The 19259-nt window shown below is 34.2% G+C and overlaps 2 long non-coding RNA genes across 2 annotated transcripts; one reads left to right on the top strand and one right to left on the bottom strand.

Annotated features, from left to right (window-relative positions):
• The first annotated feature begins 1852 nt into the window (after positions 1–1852).
• LOC109193707 lies at positions 1853–15328 on the top strand. The gene is made up of 2 exons (XR_002056329.1): positions 1853–2269; positions 15065–15328. It is a non-coding gene; the product is annotated as an uncharacterized LOC109193707 (long non-coding RNA).
• On the bottom strand, positions 3744–8955 carry LOC109193708. Its single transcript, XR_002056330.1, has 3 exons — positions 8258–8955; positions 5290–5293; positions 3744–3755 (listed from the first exon to the last, which is right to left on the bottom strand). It is a non-coding gene; the product is annotated as an uncharacterized LOC109193708 (long non-coding RNA).
• Positions 15329–19259: the final 3931 nt, after the last annotated feature.

Here is a 19259-nt window from a genome sequence, read left to right as displayed (position 1 = left end):
GCATAAAATGTAGTGAGTTTATTCTATTTTATTTTTTAGTTTTATATTTTTAAAAATTTAAATTAATATATAAATTTAATAATTTTGTTTATAAAGCTTAGGAAAAATTACGAAAAGAGATACAAAGATTGCGATCGTTCTCTCCAATAGGGAAGGGCGTTGGTGAATTTTGCAATTGTATCTTCGTTAAATTCTAGATTGTTTTCTTCATCTTCATCCAACATTACTAGGCGCAATTTCAAATTGCAATATGAGTCTGCTTTGTATTGTAAATGTGGGCTAAAATATCCGTTATGCGTGGGTGGTAATAGTTGATGGAAATTCTTTGGTTGTCAACAATGGAAGGGTAGATTACAATTATTGATATAAAAATCTTTTGGTTATGTGGTTAATTTATATGAGTATTTTGATATCACAGAAAAATGGTTGTGAATTTTTGATATTTTTTGATACCACATCAACCACCGAATTGATTATGATACATGCAACACAAAATGCATTAAGAGATTTGAGTTGTATTGCTCAACAGCTAAGAGATGATATGTCATCTGTCCAAAGAGATTGGGACAGAGTAAAGATGTCAATGAGTGGTGGTACTCAAGTTGAAAAGGAAAGTTGGTCCAAGATGCTTACTGTTGTTGTTGTGTTAGATGTGATTTTATTAGCAATGTTGCTATGCTTTGATACAGAAAATGGTAATAGTCTTAATTTGCCTATTTTGTAATATTGTATTAAAAAAATTTAATGTTGTAATGGAAAAGATATGATGTTTGATTTTTTTTAAAAAAATTTAAATCATATTCAAAAAGTACTAAGATAACACTAATGTTACGTTGTATATCATATTAAGTTTTGAATAATTAGTAATGTTCTAACACTTCGTTTTTATTAATAACATAAGTTGTATTTGAGTATTTATTGTGTAACATTTACATAATTATTATGTTCTCATGTCTAAAAATAATAAATAAATTAAATTATAATTATTGCACAGAATTGGACAATAAATTTAACAATTTTTTTTGTTCAATTCTCAAATACAAATAATTTATACTTTTTCTTTTCGATTCTCTAAAAATTATAAATTAAAACATCATTGTTTCACACAATTTATAATATAACAAGCATAAATTAAATATTTACAATTTATTTACCGTGCATCGCACGGGACAGATACTAGTTTGCTCAATTTTAAAACGAGTTAATACCCAAAATCGTCCTCGGCTATAGTGGTTTTTCTCAATTTCGTCCTAAACGACTTTAGTGACCTAATATCGTCCCAGACTTTTGTGTTTCGCTCAATTTAGTCCCAGACTTTTGTGTTTTTGCTCAATTTAGTCCCTCATTTGTTATTGTGTCCATTTGGTATTAAATAAATAGACAATTCAGTAATTTTAATATTGGCATCTATTTACTCATAGACATGTGAACTGCGAAATCCCTTTTTTTTTTACGAATTACTCCTAAAACTGCGAATATAAAATTTGATTTGCAGGTCCGGGAGTAATTCTGGGTGTAATTCGTACAAGAAATATAAAATTTGATTTGCAGGTCCGGGAGTAATTCTGGGCGTAATTCGTACAAGAAAGAAGAATTTCGCACTTCACAAGTTGAAAGTAAAGAGAGATCAATATTGACATTACTGAATTGTCCCTTTATTTAACACTAATTTGATGGAATAACAAATGGAGGACTAAATTGAGCGAAACACAAAAGTCTAGGACGATATTAGGTCACCAAAGTCGTTTATGACGAAATTGAGAAAAACCACTATAGTCGAGGACGATTTTGGGTATTAACTCATTTTAAAACTAACCTAGTTTGCTCAATTTTAAAACTAACCTAGAAAAAACTCAATCCTCTGATCAAACCTTTTGTTGTACAGATAACACAAAGCGGGCAGAACTGAAGAGTCGAGCCCATAGAAGACAATTTGCAATGGCGTCCAGAGCGGTGGCATCAAGAGCGAGCCGAATCAAGACGAGGCTATTGTCTACGCTGGAAGCGAGCCTAGTTGAAGTGGAAGACGTCTCCTACCAGCATGCAGGCCACGCGGCCGTGAAGGAGAGCGGCTCTAATGGCGAGACCCACTTCAACGTGAAGATCGTCTCCGGCAAGTTCGATGGCCAGAACCTTGTGAAACGACACCGTATGGTCTACGATCTGCTCTCTGATGAGCTCCAATCTGGACTCCACGCTCTCTCTATCGTCGCTAAAACCCCCAAAGAAGCTGGCCTTAACTGAAATTGTTGGGTATTATTCGATTTTGGTGAGTACTGCAAAACCTTGAGGAATATCCTTTGCATCTTTTTCAGTCTGATAAATCTTTTTTTGTTATTTTGATTTCTTAATTTTGTTTGCTTCTTGCAATTGTAGGATGGATAGTGGGGAAAGGTTACAACCTTCGCCAATAATACGCTAATAAGAACCTAAAAAGAAGGGATTAGAAAATAACTTGAAGTTCTACAGTATTGATCTTTTTGTAGAATTTATTAGGAATATCTATTCTAAGTTGTTTACTATGCTGCTTCATGTGGGTTTTTTTGTTTTTTTTCCTCAATGGATATATGTGACCTAAATTGGTAGGCAAAAATTGTTTGAATAAAATGTAGTAAGCAATGTTCCTGGTGCAAGTTGTAAGCTCAGATTGGGCTACTGTTGAAAGAGGTCCAATATGGCATTATATGAGCAAACCCACTCTTTACTTGGATGTGAATATCTGACACAAATAAAATGCTGGAAATCTTACTTTCAATGGTTATCAGTGCTGAATTTTAGTGCTAACAGATTATTTTGGTCCATTGCATTGACAGTGTGATTAAAATATTCTCTTCTGGGTTTTCTTCTGAAGCCTACTATAATGAGAAACAAGGGTAGTTTGATCCTTAATTCATGATGATTGGTATTGCATTTTTTTTTTTATTGGTTGATCCTCATATTGGTAAGAGTTTTGTGGGGGAGGAGTTCTACTTTGGTTCCAAGAAAAGTGTAGGGATGAGGAAAACCATAGCATTCTGCTAATTAGGGTAGGACCCCAAAGGTATTGTAGTGAAAGGGATTTAACGGTCTCTTCACTGAGGAATTCTGAACAAACCAACTTGAAAGTATTGTTTGGATTGTGGGGTTAAGGGATCCAATGCAGCAGTGCCCCCAACCCTACACTTGTAAATTTAACCAACCTGTGATTAGGTGGTGGAGGACCTCACCTAAGACTGGAATGACTTGAATTTTGGGATAACTGGATAAGAATAAATAGGGGAGGGAGTGAGATGGTTTATCCTGAACTTTAGGATGAAAGGCTTGTTGGTTTGAATTTTGCTAGTGAAGGTACTGTAAATTCTTTCACTCCATTGATCTCATTGTTCAGGATTGAATAATCTCACGTTCTCAGCCTCCCTTTGTTTAAGTCCAAAATGTGTTTGGGTCAAGTCTTGTGACCTATCCCAAATACTTGGTGCTAAAATGAAGAGGATGGGAGAGTGGGGTTGAGTATAGTCCTAATAATTGCAATTTTAAAAAAATAATGCCTTGTTGAATTTTGCCAGTGAAGGCACTGTAAATCCTTTCACTCCATCGATCTCAACGTTCTCAGCCTCCCTTTGTTCAAGTCCAAAATGTGTTTGGGTTAAGTCTTGTATCCTAACCCAAATACTTGTACTAAAATGAAGAGGATGGTAGAGTGCGGTTGAGTATAGTCCCAATATTTGCAATTTTAAAAAATAATGCCTGCATTTGGAGATATTTGAACCAAACAACTACCAAGGTGTTATTTTGCTTATAGTCTAGATATTTGAATATTGAGGGAAAACAACCCAAAATATTATTAAATGGCCTAAAATTTGGTTTGTCATTCTAGTTAAACCCAGACTTGTCCAAATATAAAATAAAGCAAGCCTAATGAATAGTTATGCTGTGCATCTGTATGCACCATGCATGGTGCATACAGATGCAAAAACGACGTCGTTTTATTAAAAACGCGCGTCTCCCCTTTTAAAAAAAATTCAGGTTCGATTCCTAGTAACAACATTATTTTGTTCATTCATTATGAAATTTTAGTTCATGGATTATGGAATTATAGTTCATCGATTATGGAACTATAGTTCATTGATTCTGGAATTATAGTTCATCGATTCTGAAATTTTAGTTCATAGATTCTGGAATTTTAGTTCATTCATTCTGAAAATTTTAGTTCATAGATTAGATTATGGAATTATAGTTCATCAATTATGGAATTATAGTTCATCGATTATGGAATTATAGTTCATCGATTATGGAATTATAGTTTCGAACCTAATTTTTTTTTTAGTTCATCGATTATGGAATTATAGTTTCGAACCTAATTTTTTTTTTTAAGGGGAGACTCGCGTTTTTATAAAACGACGTCGTTTTTGCATCCGTATGCACCATGCTTGGTGCATACGGATGCACAGCATAATTTGCCAAGCCTAATCAGATGACCTGGCAGGACCCATATAAATTGAAGGATACAATTGAACAAGTATCCATAAGGCCATACCTAGCACACCACCATCCCACCCTCACAAATCCAAATACCCAGAAGAGAATCCATCTCTCCAAATCTTACTTCATATAAGTGGAATTGTTTTTTCCTGAACTTCATTGAGAAACCTTCTGTCCTCACCTCTTGCTGCTACTGCCACTATGAAATCCCAAATGCTTGCCCCAGTTATTTACTGGTGTCAATCAATCAACCTCACAGAGATGGCCATCTCCATCAGTACACAAATGTGCTGTAAATTTCTGTTCCATTTTTCCTAGGTTTATTTGAGGTTTTTGTGGCATGTTATAACAGGGCAGCACTCCATACACCATTCAGGTCACATGTCTCAAATTTGAGGTAGATATGGGATACCGATGGTGATCTGTAAGTGGGAATAGTCTAGCAATAGGAGCAGTTCTGGAGGTGTGAAATTGTGAATCCATAGTTTTCAAATCAGTCTCACATGGGTTGTTTGGGGGAGGTGAAGTGGGTTTGACCTTGGGATGAATCTTTGGTGGTTTGTGGGTGCCTGGGTTGTGAATTTGGGAGTCCTGTGGAATTGTGGCCTGACAACCTGCTGTGGCTGTGTTAGTGTATTGTCCATTGGATGGGCTCTTTCTGGGAGGGAGAGAGCAGCGTCATGAACTCATTAACAAACTGGAATATAATATGAAAACTCCAAGTTTGACACAGATTATTGTTTATGAGCACTACCATCTTGAACAACATGATACAATACTGCATGAACCTTATTGTATTTTCTCCCTAATATTTCTTGCATCACCCACCCCCCTTTTGCAAGTTGCAATCCATAGTTTGCCAGATTATTTTTCATCTAGATAGGATCAGATGTGACCCATACTTGATAATCATTCAAGTAATTTTCAATAGTCAAGTCACTTTAGCAGGCTTTAGTAAAAGTAAAATCACCTTGAATCAGACTGGTTTTATCTTCTCCCTCCGACTTTTAATTATGTAAATTTAATTTTCACAATTATAGTTCATTTTGCTACTGCTAGTTAATCTATAATAAGACATGAGCAAATCAAACCACCTGAAAGCACTCATGTTGCATGGAAACTTCGAGAAGGTAGTGTTTTCCTATTTTAGATACATTTTGTCTTTGAAACTCACTAAAACTCGTCAGTCAACGTTTTTGCCCCGTTTCCTAATTAGCCAAAAGTTTCCAAATTTTTTTTAGGATGTTTCCTAATTAATCAAAATTTCATAAACTTGTTTCCCAGGTCAACCCAGCCCAAATTAATAAAAAAAATTTCCAGCCCTTTTTTTTTTTTTTTTTTTTTTTTTTTTTTTAAATCATGGGTCAAAATTTCAATATATAACAAATGAAATTAAAACCTAAAAGATTTTTTCTTTACTTTGCATTTTTGCCATTGCCATTTCCCAAGTCATTGCTTCGATTTGCTTTGGTCTTCTTTGATATTTGACGGAAGATGAATTTGACGACACAAGAACATTTCTTTAAGGATTTTTTTTTTTTTTTTTAATTCTGTTTTGTTTTCTTTGGTGAAAATTTGCTTGAATGTAAAAATTCTAAAAATATGAAATAGAAATTCAAATCATTGTTTCACTTATTTGTCTGCAACTAAGTTGACACTAATGGGCTACTATAATCTAAAGATTAAGAATATTTTAGATTTTGGACATTGTGTTTTTATTTTAAATTGACTTTGTTGTAGTAGATATTTAATATTTATTGGTAATTTGGTGCATTACTTTTATTTATTAGTGTAATACTTTTAATCATGAATCTAATAGTAGATAATTAATATTTATGCATGAATACGGAACAATATTTGCAAATGTACCTTTATTTTTTTAGAGTAAATTTCACTAAAGATCCTCCGAGTTTGAGGCATTACCAGCTTTGGTCCTCAACTTAAAGCCTATCACAATATAAGGGGTACAGTGAAATTGGAGGGCAAAGTAGTAATATCCACTTTTCTTTCCACTCAATATAAGGATAACCTTAAAATCAAAATTTACAGGGAGATTGAGAGAACTGTTTTGTGAAATGGTCTGCATAGCTGTTGTGTGAAATGGTCTGCACTATGGGGAAAGTTAATTTTTTTGTCTGTCAACAAAATCACGGATTCTAGAAAATGTACGTATATTTTCCTTTTTTCTTCTTTTGGTTTTTCCAGTAGATATATAGTTTATATCAACAATTAGCGAAATTTTTTACACATTTTTTTATTTTCATAATTATGAAGATTTAGTAGAGTTAAACTATTCTATCTACCATATTTTTTACCAAGTACAGTAAAAAAAAATGAGTATTCAAAATTATGATGTTAATGTTTAGGGTTTACAATTGGGCAGTTTCATTACTGTGAAAATCAATTGGTAAATTCTAACATTTGTTTTTAAATGACACAACATAAATTAAGAAAAAAAAATAGAAATTATTCGTGATTGAAATATATAAATACATTTTATTGTATTGGATATTATATTCAATCTTTCAAAGTAATAGCTATATAATCCAAAATACTGAATATGCACATTTAGATACAATAAGTGTGTTTCTAATTATAGTACAATTTTTAGGACTCATTTACCAAAAAATAAAAAAATAGAGGACTATTTGTGGTAGCTTTAGAGAAGTTGAAGGACTTATTATGGACTTGTGGTAGGCTTGTAAGTTGAGGACCAAAGGTGGTAGAATCTCAAACTTGGAGGACTATTATTGGTAGCTTTAGAGAAGTTTGAGGACTTATTGTGGTAGGCTTCTTAGTTGAGGAGTGAGGACTAAAGCTGGTAATGCCTCAAACTCGGAGGACCTTTAGTGAAATTTACTTCTTCTTTTTTTTTAAAAAAAAAATTATTTACACGTTTACCCCTTGTTTATCTTTTTCCCATTTCTTGTTTTCCGTTTTTGTGGTACATATAAAAAAACACAAATTGGTTTCCTTAGATTGCAAATTTTACAAAACACAATAACAACCTAGCAAAATAGCATAGCTAGAGCCGTGAAAGTGATGATACATTGATACTGGTGAGATTGCTTTAGTTTCATCTCTACCTTGATGATGAGGAAATGGACTTCTGCCATATATCAACTTTACTAGGTATTCTAGACAAGTAAAATTTGATGACATTGTGTCAATTGTATGTCTTTAGATGGTCTAAAGAAGACCTTGGAAGCCAAATAATGTTTCATATAGTCTTCATAGAAATAGAAATATCTTATGATTTTTCCATGCCTTGGCTGCATATAGAAATTGTTCATATTATTTATTTTGTATTTATAGCTGTTTTCATTGCCTAACTTCCTTGGATAGTTGAATGAGTTGTGCATCCCCCCGCTTTATTTATTTTCTGATTTTGGGAGCAAAATTGATCTTGAATTCATGTTGAGGAGTAGTCTCTATATATATATTAAAGCAAACCAATAGGAGTAAAAAATTCCCGCCCAAATGCAACGGCGTCGTTTAGAGAAAGACGGAATATTGATGTGTTTTGCGTAGAATGCCGTGAAAAACGATTGGCTTTCCAAGGGATTTCAAAAAAATATATTTGTTTCCTTTATTTTTTGGGTACAGAATCAATTTCAACCAATCACAATCAAATTCTAATTTTAAATCGGTTGGTCTCTTCGTTTTCCCATAAAATCTTTATGGAAATAATAATGCTAAGCTATTAATTAGGCCGCCTAATTAGTGAGTAAACGAAAGGTCAGCAATCATAACTAAAGTCCTATATATACATCACAAACCTAATCAAAACAAACACTAAGGAGTCTCAATATTCAATACAAACTCTGTCAAGATTAAAGCTCTTCCAATATTGAAGAACAATGTTCATTCTTGGCAGCCAAATTTTCTCCAATCAACAAAGGAACGCAATGTCTGCTGACAAAAAAGCTTCATCACAAATCAGAGGTCGTTTTTCTTGACCAGAAGGTAAGTTCTATGAATAAATACTATACGTTCTATTGTTTTATGCATATTGTCAAGCTTGAGAAAGTGGTAGATTTGTAAAGAGTGAAGGATTTGTTAAATTTTATTGCCGGATCACGTGGAAGCCAATGGAACTATCAGTGGAGGAGAAGCATATACATAGATCGGAAAGGTATACACTTGATTGTATGCGTTTTTACTTTCTTTGCTATTTCTGAAGATTGTGCAGGGTGCTGGATGCAGTCTGGCTGAAATTAAGGTTTAAATGAAGAGTTTCACAAGTACATGAAAGACTAAAAGCACATGAAGAGTTGCAGTTCATCAAAGTGACAAAACAATAACAAGTATAGTACCTGCAAAGTAAACAAAGAAGGTCTGACCAGCAGTAGTTGCTGCAAAAGTTGGGCTGCAGATTTGGTAAAGCTTTGCATCCTCTTTCACTTTTTCTAGAGCAGAAATTGTTTTTTTTTCTTGGTGCTTGGTGTTGATGTAAATGTGAGCAAATTAAACTGGGAAAGAAAAGATGGAATATAACTGAGTAACACAGATATTGGAAGGGTTTTTTTTTTCTTGGTGCTTGGTGTTGATGTAAATGTGAGCAAATTAAACTGGGAAAGAAAAGATGGAATATAACTGAGTAACACAGATATTGGAAGGGTTATGTTCATATAAACTGGAATTCTACATGTTAGATTATAAAAACTAATATCTAGAAGAGATCTGAAAGTGGAAGGCATCCACATATAAATAATAGTATTGACTGTCATGCAAATTAGAAATCAAAGTTCAAAATTTTTATGCCTTTATTTTGTTTTGGTAAGAAAGAAAAGCTTATGACATCGGGGAAGATAAAGGAATGGGCACAAGTTAGTATGGTCAAGGCAATTCTATCTGCAAGATTTAAAATTTAAAATAAAAAATAAAAATGGAATTGGCCATATGCCCAACTGGCACATGTAACAATTCATTAAAGCTGATAGATTTACCAAAAAAAAATGAAGTGTATTAACAATTCATTTGGTCAAATGCAAGATGAGGTGCAGATGAAAACACTGAGATATAATCAACATTAACAAACCTCCATTTTTAATCCATGCAGTAGTGACAGCAATTATATTCCATATGAGACAGGCAACCTGCCCTGCTGACAACCAACATATTCTTAGCGCATGTACAAAAATAAATAATAAATAAGATTAAAAAAAAGCAGATCAAAGGAGCAATGCAAATAGCACAAAAATCTTTAATCCAGCAGGAAAAATCTCTGTGACAATGCATAGCATTAAAGGGAAAAACAGACAAACAAACAAAGGAAGTAGATCCTCATTACTATAACTCCCAGGTAGTACAATAAAATATGGCATACCTATGAAGGTTGTAAAAGCAAGTATTGCAGCCTCTGCAGATGAATTGGTATTTCATTCGCAGTATCATGATGGATTATTGGGAAGACCAGTGGCCAATTCCTTGCCTCAAGAACAATACCAGCTGCAAAGCAACAAGGATGTTTCGATTTGTAAGTCATTAAGCAAATAAATAAGAGACCCAGATTAATGCTTTATTATCTTACATTACAATCCTGAAGGCATGTTATATAAATAGAAAATACATGTGAAGAAAAATGGCAACAAGAAAATTGAAATAATGAAGTTGAGGAAATTAAAAAAGGAAATACTGAAATTTATTTATATCTAACCGATATTAGCAATAAAAGGAGCACAAAGGGGAAAAGAATAGAGAACCTCTTGCAGCAGCATCTTCCTTCCGCTTCAACTCTTGCATAGTATTAATGAACCAAGAAAAAACCAATTAAATACTATAATTATCGTAAGGTTGGAGAGAATGGAAATTTTCATAAACTCCAGCTGGAGACAAGTTGAGGATAGAATAATGGGATTTAGATACAACGATGTATAATATATCAAATGAAATTTTGACCATGCTGAAACATTTTTTTGCAAAATAACCAAACATTTGAGGTTCATTATATGTACCGTACTGCACTAAACTCCAATCGCGCAATGCCCGTGAAAAACTATATGGTTTATGGTAAATTCAACTAATAAACAATTGACGCATACACAAGAAAGAGATTTATATCATGAAAGTCAAGCAATACTTACTTGACAGTATGACATGTGTCACCTAAGCTTTTCAAGTCCTGTGTATACTCCCAATAGATAGTATTTTTATCCATTAGATCCTGTGTATACAGTAAGTAAACTAAAAGTGAATGCAGTTTTAAGTCCAATTAGCATTTAGCATATTAGATTGTAAATAAGGTAAAAAGTTGTCTATTATAGTTAAATGGTATTTCATGAGATGTTCATCATCCACTCATAGGCCTTAAATAAATAAATTACTTCCACAACAAATTTCTAAAAGACTTTTATCATTGAGAGCAATCTGTCAACAAAATAAAAATAGCCGTTGGGAGCAATCTGTCAACAAGATATGAAGTAATTGACAACATCTACAATTATAGGAAATAAATTGAAGTGTCAGTAATATTTCTACAAAAATTCGAGAGAAGATGATATCCAACTTTTACACTGTATTCGAATAACATGTAAGAACATATATGACAGCAATAATATACACCAGTCATCCCAAGGCTATATATGCAAATGACTAACTTCACTAATGTCTTTGTGGAAAACTTATCTATATATACAACCGAAAAGGATCTTATGGAAGTTTTTTGTCATTTTGGAACAGTAGTGAGCGCTGATTTGTGAAAGATGGTGACAGAAAATTAGAGGGGTTTGGATTCTTAAACTTTAATGATGCTGCTTGGTAGGTGGAAGTGCTTAATGGCCCCAAGTTTGATAACAAAGAGTGGTATGTGCGGAGAGCTGAGAAATGTGATAACAATAAAGTTGGGGTTGCAGTTTCTGAGAAGAAATCTGTAGGAAAAGGTCAGAAGGAAATTGTGGATGAATCTGTTCCTTCTTCCACCTCTAAGCCAGAGATGCAGTTCAAAAATCATTTTAGAAATTCGGAGATGTATGTATCAATATATAGGAGTAAAAACAAAAAAAATAAAAATGAAAGCCAACTGGGGATCGCACAAATTTCTCGGTGAACAACTATGAACTACAATCAAAGTTAAAAATCATGGAATGGAGAAGCTAATACTAATTTAAAATCTCAGATCTGATGATATATCAAACATGCATCTATCTATTTTGAAGATATGAGGAAAATGTAGTTTAAATCACACATGCGATTAGAAAAAAACCCAAGATTCATAGACAATCAGACATTCTTAACCGTTTAGATATTAAATGAGTTGTTTAGACAGGCAGGCAACATAATACTATGTGTCAAATGAGTTGTTCAGACACGATAAATTCAACAAATCCAGATCACCTCTTCGCCACTTCAATAGTTTGGTCCCCGGAAAAACCGAAGATCACCGTCGGAGGAGCTCCATCGCTGCTTCGTGCATGCAGTGGGATGGGAGAAGAAATCGTCACGGCCTCAAAGCAGATTAAAGAAAAAAATTAGAAAAGAGAAATCAGATCGCCGGCATATATGCACCACCGCTCGCCATCATCGCCGTAGATTCCAGCTCCGCCACCAGCATCGGATCGGAAACCATAGATAAGTCCCCTTCCTCGATTAGTCGATCTTCTTCTTCTCCATTTACTTGACCAAATTTGGTGCAGAGCAAAGAGGGCGAGAAAGGTGGGTGGTGACTGGTGAGTGAGAATGCCGAGAAGGTGGAGTGAAAAAAATAATAAAGTGGAAGCTTTTTTGCCTCCACCTTTTCTGCAAATCACAGCATGCATTAATTAATTAATAATATATATTATGCGTATTATCTTATATTATTATTATTTCAATATTTCATTATTTTTAATATTAGTATTTGTGTCGTATTTATATTTTAATGAATATTTTATAATACTTAAAAATAATAATCTTATCTAATCTTATCTTATCTTATCTTACTCTATATAATAACAAAATATTTTTGCCATGTCATTTTCCCGCCTAAATGAAATGGCATCATTCCATGGTATAATCTTAATTGCTAGATTAATTGTTGCTGAATTATTAATCACAATGAGTTTTAAATGTCTTGGGAAAAAATAAAGAATCATTTATTTACTGTATATAGTTTAATTTATTAATTTTAAATTATGTTTATATATATATATATATATATATATATATATATATATATATATATATATATATATATATATATATATATATATATATATATATTTATTTATTTATTTATTTATTTATTTAAACGTAAAATTTTAAAATATTATGTGATATCTAATAACACAATGCTTTATAATATATGCTAATAGTATGTTGTGATGTTTTAATATAACAACCAAATTAGTATTTAAAAAAAAGTAACATTTCATAATTAATTTTAAGAGAAAATTTCAATTTTGGTCACACGACTATAGGGGCCTTGTTAATTTCAGCACCTAACTTTCAAAAGTATCAATTTAGTACCTTGAGTATGTAATTTTTCTCAATTTTGGTCACTCTGACCAATTTACCGGTCAAATTTGACCGGAAAAATTAAATCCAACTTTTAGGCACAAATCTGAGGGGCAAAATAGTCTTTTCCTGATCTGCTCCTAATTGACCGGACCGCCTTCTTTGATCCGGTTCACCTACACGACTTCCTCAGCTCCTTGGCCCGTTTCACCTGGCGGCGGAACAGCGGCGTCCCGCGTCAGAACCAGCAAAAAGTCCGGCTGTACAACCGGAACTAATGTATCTCCTAATGCCATGTTTTCGACTACACGATGACCACAAATCTAACCATAAAAGCAAAAAGAAAAGTAAAAATCAATATCGAAGGATTCATATATATGTGGTTCATTTTCATCCACTAGAATGCTTGACTTTCATTGAATTGTACAGTAGTTCTCTTCTTCTTCTCCAACTCTTGTTCCTTTGAAGAACGTTCAAATTGGGTAGCTACCGTCGTCCCCGAGTTGGAACTTGCAGTTTTCCTCTTTTGTGATGGGTTCCCAGAGATTTTGAAACCCAATAAAGTTTCCGGTGTGGGTTCTTGATATTCCGGGCGGGAGACAAAGCCTGGTGTGAGCTTTTAAGGAACACTCCTCCGAGGATGATGTCTGCTGCCTACCATAATCTTGAGTTTGGGAGGATGAGGTTGAACTCCGTGGCTTGCGGCTGTTCCTCCAATTCCTCCATTGACAAGCACTCTGCCAAGAAATTTATGCTCCGAAACGTTAACAAAGGAGGAGGAGGGTTTAGAGCTCGGAAACTGCTGTGTTGCCGGCGTGAAATTGGGCGGTGTCATGTGTTCTCCACCAAGGCTCCTGAGAGTTTCCTCAATGGTAATTTCTCAATTTTGGTTCTTTAATATGTAATTCTTGAAGAATTTGTAGCTGTATGAACATCCTGGGTTTAACTTTGTTGCTGTCCTGTCTGTCATAGGAGTCACACCTGCTTCATCATCTCCGCCGGACGGTTGGCGAAGATTGGCTAGGTGAACCGGATCAAAAAGGCGGTCCGGTCAATTAGGAGCAGATCAGGAAAAGACTATTTTATCCCTCAGATTTGTGCCTAAAAGTTGGATTTAATTTTTCCGGTCAAATTTGACCGGTAAATTGGCCGGAGTGACCAAAATTGAAAAAAATTACATACTCAAGGTACTAAATTGATACTTTTGAAAGTTAGGTGCTAAAATTAACAAGGCCCCTATAGTCGTGTGACCAAAATTGAAATTTTCTCTTAATTTTAATGATTGATGTTTGAATTTTATCAACAATAAAAATACTTAAATTTTATACCGTGCATCGCACGGGACAAATACTAGTACTATTTTATGCTTCCATCAATTCTATGTGGTATTCCCTCTGAACATTCCTATATCAACATTTAAATTGGGTAACAGCAGAAATCTGTATCAGAATGAGTTTTAGTGAAAGTGTAATATCTGCTTAGAATCATAACAGGAATGGAAATAAAAACAAAAAAGTAATGTAAAATTATTATTAAAACAAAAATAAGAGGAGCTGATGAGAACAATAGTTCTGGGAATGATCTTATTATTGACCAATCTATTGTATTTAAAGTACAGGACGATATGTATTTATAAGGATACAAGGAGTCGTAGGAATGGTAAATGATATATTCTCAATAATACAGGGAGAGGGAGAAGGAATTCTAGTGTGCCTAGAATACAGAGTCCTAATAGAGCTCACTCAGTAACTCACTTGTCTCACTATGTCGATTTCTTCTGTGTATGTATCCCTATTTCTCCCTCTGTACCAAATAGCCTCTATGACTTCCTCCTTGCTGTGAAACTAAAGTGTAGGAGTTGAGAGGACTTAAATCAAATTTCTGTACTTTGCAGAAGTTCTATAGAAATTGGGAGAGCCATGTGACTTGAGAGCTGTTAAGGATTGAATTATTAAGCATGAATTTAATAAATCATTGTGGAAAATAGCTAAAACAAGATAGTGTACGCAACAACAAAGTAATTTCTTTTTCTACTGTACTAAATTCAGTTCAATTTTGTTACCTTGAATTATAGTGATGGCTAGAAAGAAGTTGTTGATCCACATGGTTCTTGTTTTTCCATTGAAACATCTTCCATTTTCAAATTCTAAATGCTCTACTGTTAATGCAGGGTGCTTCTGCTTAAACGAAATGGAAGAGTTTAGTTGTTCAAGTTCATTTGCACTGTAAGGTATGCAGTTCTTTGTGGCATGTTCTAATTATTCCTAGTTTTAAATGTTCTTTTCTTCATATCATCTAACTTGTTCTCAGGATATTGAACTCTCCATGGAAATTGTGGTTATTTATCGTTAGATGCAGCTAGAAGTGCAAAAATGCTCTAATTTGATGTTATTTTCCATACCGTATGTCCCTAAAGAGGAAAATGTAGTTGATATGCCCAACATAAGAGTGAGTCTTGTGTAAAATTATCTTACACGTATAATACTTTTTAGTTAAAATGTGATACTTTTTATAAGTCTAGAAAAATATTAAATTTTAGTTAAAAAGTAGATTCATAAAAATATTAAATTTTAGTTAAAAGTATTACGAGTATATGTTTCACGGAACATGGTTTTACACAAAACTTATACATTTAAGAATGCGAGTATTTTGCATTTTGCCTTTAAAAGTCAATTATTTGTGGTAATATTTCTTCCTTTTAACGTTTTGCATTACGTAATTTTTTATTTTTTATTTAGAGATTTAACAACAATGTCCTTGCTCTTTGCCAAGTTAGGGTTGTTTGGTTAGATTATAGTTGCAATTCAATTGCAACCTATTTTTGTGGCCATCTGAATTGCATTGTTTGGTTGGAAGAAATTGTAATTTTATCAATTTGTAATTTCTCATTTTGTTGAATTGCAATTCAATGGGGTAAGGAAAAGAAAAAGGGATGAAAATAATTTTTTTATCCTTGATTATTATTAGCATTATTATTACACAAGAACATTTTAGTTTTATACCACTTTTTTCCTTTTCATTTTCAATAATTCTATTCTTCCCTACCAAACAATGTAATTTGAATTTTTATTTTATTTTCAACTTATTCTTTTTTTACCGAATTACAATTTCTTCCCCACTTGTTAATTTGTTGGTTTTACGGCTATGGGGTAATTGGATGGTGTGCCAACATAACCATAAAATACTAAATAAAAGAAAAGGATATGTGAAAGAATAATGAAGTCGACTATTTTTAACGTGGAAATCGAAAGGTAAAAATTATGGATTTTTTGGATGGTCCCAAGTTAAAATTTCACTTTATTTTGTATGTAGCCAGTACAAGTACAAATTGTGTTGTATAGAGAGATGTAGATGTAGGGAGATGTAGATGGATAAAGACATGTCCAATGATTGAGCTCTATGTATTTATAATAGAAGAAATACAAGACATATGGTAATGTGTTATGTTTATGGTAATTGGATATTTTTTATAAAGTGAAATAATTAATGGGAAGTAGAGGAATTTATGAAATATAAAGAGGTTTAAGGAAATATAAAGATATTTGGGTAATTGGAAATGATATAAGGTGTAAAACAATATTTAGGAAGGTAATTTATGTGAGTTGACTTGCCTAATTTCAGGATTGCCATATAATTCTCTCTTCCACCGGCAAGGATGACTGCTTGCTAAGACTGACTGGTCATAATCCGAGTGCTAGGTCCGACTGACTACCTAGTAGTGTCGATTGGGTACCCATGCTAGTCTTGAGATTGCCATATAATTCCTTCTTCCACCGCCAAGGATGGCTGATTACCAAGATGACTGCTTGCCAGGAGTAGCTGGTCATGATTGGAGTGCTGAGCGCCCAGTACTAAATCCGAATGGTGTCCATACTGGGTATCCATCACCAGCCCCTCACTTTCTTGTGTCTCGCGAAGCATGACACAAGAAGTACCAATTATTCTTCCTTCTTGTTGACTATTGAGCTCGACCTCCTACCAGTGATGATGACAGCGTGCCACCAGGAGTGATAAAATAATTGTTGACCACCGAAAGATGTTGAAAATGGAAGACTAGCCAAGTTTCTCACTTTAAGGCTGTATTTTCCAGTCCCTCAGTCGTCTAGGACAAAATCTTTGCCGCCTAGCATGGGAGCTAGACTGCCATCGTTATTACTGCTCGGTCGCTGTCAGCCACTGATTTCTCAACACAATGCTTCTTCGTGCTCTCTTCATCACTCCGAGACATGGGCTGGTCGATCCCCTCGAATCTTGGCTTGCAAGTGATTCTGGCAATCTATCGGCGTGCCCAGTAGTTGCCACATACATGTGTAGACCAAAGAAATTTTCATGTGCATGTATCTCTTTAAATGATAAATTAGAGTGAATTCCATTTTTGGTCCTACTGTTATAGGGGCGTTTCCAATTTTAGTCCACCTTAATTTTTTTTGTCACTTTATAACCACTATTATTGAATGTGTTCCACTTTTAGTCCCACCGTTAGTATTTCCATCAAGAGGCCGTGTAATCTATGGGTATTTTGACCTTTCTTCTCATCCAAGACTATGTTTGACTAAAGAAATGAGAACATTAAACCTAAAAGCTAAGAAACCTCGCCAGCCCATGTTGAAACGAACGAAATGATGTAGCTTTGGCTTCCCATTCTCGTTGTTCGAAGAGCCATATTCGAATATCGGAGGAGGAGGACGAAGCGCCTGGATTAAAAGAGAAGAGACAAACATAAAAAGACCAAAATACCCTTTGATTATACGGCCTCTTGACAGAAATATTAACGGTGGATTAAAAGTGAAACACATTCAATAACAGTGGTTGTAAAGTGACAAAAAAATTTAAGTGGACTGAAATTGGAAACGCCCCTATAACAGTAGGACCAAAAAATGAATTCACTCGATAAATTACATTGCCAGTAAATGTGTCTCTTCTTCCCATGTTTGCCAATTTCAACCACGTGTGCTTGTCTATACAATCCCAAAATTTAGTAATGCAAAGAAATGCAAGCAAATTAAACGGAAACCAGGCAAATTCAACCACGTGTGCTTGTCTATACAATCCCAGAATTTAGTAATGCCAAGAAATGCACGCAAATTAAACGGAAACCAAGCCTGGTTGTGTAAAGGAATCCATCGCCCTTCCATATTTAATTTCCACGTGTTGAAATGCATGCACCTCTCATGTTAATTGTCACAATTTTGAAACCTTCAGCTACATACATGATGCATATATTCTCCTTCCATGTAAAGATACTATATTGCCTTACCAATCATCCCCGTGTCTGGTCTTGATCGTGGGAGTCAAAGCCTCAACCACGGGAGTCGGAGACTGACTGTACTCTCATGAATGGGGCTGCCTTCTGTTAGAAAATAGATGCAACGTCAACGCAGGGTGACAACCTTTTAGGAAACAAGAACAAATAAGGGTGTAAGGGAGTCTGTGCTGTGTGTTATATAACGCTGTCTTAAAACGTTATTTGCCCGATGATAGTACAGTCAAGATAAACCCATACGCTTTCAACATGCAACACAAAATAACCACGCTAAGCTCGCACTAGCTTAAACGTACACGAACCTGATTATTGCTCAGACTTAGGGAAGGAGACAAAAGAGAGGAAGAAAGTTTCCGGTGTGTCCTCAATGAAATGTAATGGGGTTTATATACTAGATGGCTCCAACTAACCTCTACATATTAGCCACAACTAAACTAATTAGTAGGAAGCCACAAATATTAAAATAGAGAAAAAGGTGGGAGTTTATCAACAACCTCCCTAACAATTCATGACCAAGAATTATTGTGGACAATCTTTTCTTTATAGAATGATTTCCCAACAATCCCCCCACACATTCTTAAAGAAGACTAGAAAAAAATAATGTCTAAGCAATACAAATGAGTTGATCTTAATCTCAGTGTTTGAGAACTTGAACTGACACATAGTGACACTGAGTAATTTTCTTCCCGAGAGTGATATGAATCTTGAACTCCCCAGATAAATTTTGAATTCTACGGATAAAAATTTTGAACTCTAATGCACACACCAACTCTAAAATGCAGGTTCTACGAAAGTCAAACTCTTTGACTTCTTATGAATACCCTTAGTATTCAAGTTTGTTATGTCTATCTCAATATAGACCTGACCTCTACCCTATCAAAGTTTATCTCAACATAGACTTTTAACTTTGACAAGTCTTATCGCATTATAGACTTTTATGTCTGTCAAGTCTATCTCAATATAGACTTTTAACTCTGTCAAGTCTATCTCTATATAGACCATCTTTAAAGGCTACAAAGTGGTTAAAGACATAAATCTGGTGTAAGTCTTTTCATGATTTCGTTTGACCACACAGAATTTCTTACCTCACTAGTCTTAACCC

Source organism: Ipomoea nil, unplaced genomic scaffold, assembly GCF_001879475.1.
Source record: "Ipomoea nil cultivar Tokyo-kokei standard unplaced genomic scaffold, Asagao_1.1 scaffold1900, whole genome shotgun sequence".
Lineage (NCBI taxonomy): Eukaryota > Viridiplantae > Streptophyta > Magnoliopsida > Solanales > Convolvulaceae > Ipomoea > Ipomoea nil.
Note: the sequence above shows the minus strand (reverse complement) of the source record. Positions and strands in the feature narration are given on the sequence as shown.